The 2,448-nt window shown below is 35.1% G+C and overlaps 1 non-coding gene across 1 annotated transcript; it reads left to right on the forward strand.

The window, feature by feature from the left end:
• Positions 1 to 1,586: 1,586 nt before the first annotated feature.
• LOC114301447 (U1 spliceosomal RNA) lies at positions 1,587 to 1,747 on the forward strand. The gene has a single exon (XR_003643042.2). It is a non-coding gene; the product is annotated as a U1 spliceosomal RNA (small nuclear RNA).
• The last annotated feature ends 701 nt before the right edge of the window (positions 1,748 to 2,448 follow it).

The following is a 2,448-nucleotide window of genomic DNA, read 5'->3' on the forward strand; positions in this document are numbered from 1 at the left end:
CTAAATATAATGGGTGTTATATATATACAGATATGATATTTACAAAGTTGTTATATATTACTAAAATAATTCACCTTAACATTTCACCTCCTATGCGACTCCCATGTTATTGCTCAGCACTAGTGTCATGTTTTACCTACAATAACCAATGCCTTTTATTCAATTTCTTATGTACTTTTCATCATCTCTTCCCCCATATAAACCAATGATACAGCCATTTTAGCATGGAATTTACTTCCATTATAAAATGGGATCAAACATATCATTGATGTTAACCGGCATTAATTGAATGGGAATACCATATCATTGATATCCAACATTATTGTACTTCCATTAATGACACATACATCTCCAAATACATATATACAATAAGCACACAGTAGGGGTGGTGTTATTTAATATTTCTAGGTCATGTGTATATAGGGAGTCCTTTTGTGTTAATTTACCACATTGAAAGCGAACAAAAGATGGGAAGCAAGAATAGGTGCTCATAAGAGGAGCAATGAGCTTTGTTTCAACATACTTACCCAGACGGGTCAATGGGTGATGAAGAAAGCCTTTGGCCTACATTAGTAACCTTGATTGCACTTTGTAAGGGTGCTTGCCTAAGGTCTACCCGAGTTTCCCAAGCTTATGTCATAATTTGTGATAGTGGCGATTTGTGATTGTGCTGCTCTTGTCCTATTCTAAATCCCAACTCATTTTTGTGTTGTTAGTCTTGTTGCTTTTTTACTTGAAAATTTTGTTTTTGAAACTAGAAATACAGCCCCAACAAAACCAAAAAGTTTATACAAAGCCATCTAGGATAGAGGATAACAATTTTGGAAGGAATGGAAGCAAACTTTTCTGAATTTTTCAAAAATTTAAAAAATCTCATACTTGACCATTATGCAATATGTGAAGCCAAATTCAGTGGTTGGGATTGGGATCCTAATGCTTAAACTAAATGGATGAAGAATTGAAAATTAATACAATTCTGTGAAGTGAATAAGTTGAGGAACAGGTCTCATTTCTCGGAGTGATTTGAAAAACAGGACCATGAACTACCTTCTTTTTTTTTTTTTTTTGCAATTAAAATTTCTAAGTGAATCACTTTTTGCTAAAAAAATAAATTTATTTATTGATTTTTTTGATATACCATGAGATCACATTGCATAGGAAAACATCTTCAAAGCTGAAACGTCAAAATATAATATGCCATCTGTTTTTTTTTTTTGTTGTTGTGGGCTGCACTGTCTTAATTCTCAAACTTGAATGGTTGATGCAAACAAATGCCCACCCCCTTTTTATGTGTTCCACAGCTTCCCAAACAAAGTAACTAATATAACAAAAGAAATAAATAAATATAGAAATGAAGGTATCCAACTCAAAATCAGCAAAACATCTCTCTCATATTTGCATATTAAATTCCCACATACCAAGTGCTTATTTTAAGACCTTGAAACAAACATGTCATTGTCTGTTTGGATGTTTTTACTTATTAGCATAAATTAGTTGAGATTTGCATGAAATCCCACATCGAACAAACACGAGAGAAAAGAGGCTAGCATGAGTGTATAGATGAGGAGCAGGTAGCAACATAAAACATACTTACCTGGATGGGGTCAATGGTTGATCAACAAGACCCATGGCCTAGGTTAGTGACCTCCATTGCACTTTGGAGGGGTGCTCGCCTAAGGTCTACCCAAGTGGTGGAGCCTACGTCATAATTTGTGGTAGTGGGGGCCTGCGTTCGCGCGGCCCCTAACCTGAAAATTGCTCCAAATTTTTGTTGTGGTTGATTTCTAGCACAACTGGGGGTTAATCTCTTATGCCTTTTGTAGTCTTGATGGTCAGAGTTTTGAATTTCACCCCCTTCTAAAATAATAATTCTAATTTTATTTCTAAACCTGTTGGCAAATTAATAAGCCATGGGCATTCGTCTTATTCTCAAACTCCCAACAGTAGAATGATATATATTAGAGAGATATATAATCACACACGTCATTAGGCGAATGAATCACGTGTTTTCAATAATGAACTTGAATTTGCAATGAAGGAATGATATCTCTATCTCTGATGGGATGGGGTTGTTGGGTTTCTTTTCTCATCATCTAAATAAGGTGAATCATTCAAATTTTATGGATCTCCTCGTGAGTCATGCATGGGTCATGCTACTATTGACTCCCAGACCTAGGTCTAAACCCAACCCAATTTCCAACAACAAAAATGTTTGAGATTGAAAAATCTAGAAATCCCCTAGATGTTGATTTGTGATTATGTATCAATTTTACGCAGAATATAACAATCCCAATCAAACAATCAAACAATCAAGACAAAGAGACACAACGATTTTACGTGGAAAAACCACAATTGGACACCTCCAATTGTGATAAAAAAACCACGGGCAACAGCCACAAGAACAATCCACTAAGAAGATTTAAAGGAATTACACAGGTATACTCTCAA

This window comes from Camellia sinensis, chromosome 2 (genome assembly GCF_055761805.1).
Source record: "Camellia sinensis isolate YWXY chromosome 2, ASM5576180v1, whole genome shotgun sequence".
NCBI lineage: Eukaryota > Viridiplantae > Streptophyta > Magnoliopsida > Ericales > Theaceae > Camellia > Camellia sinensis.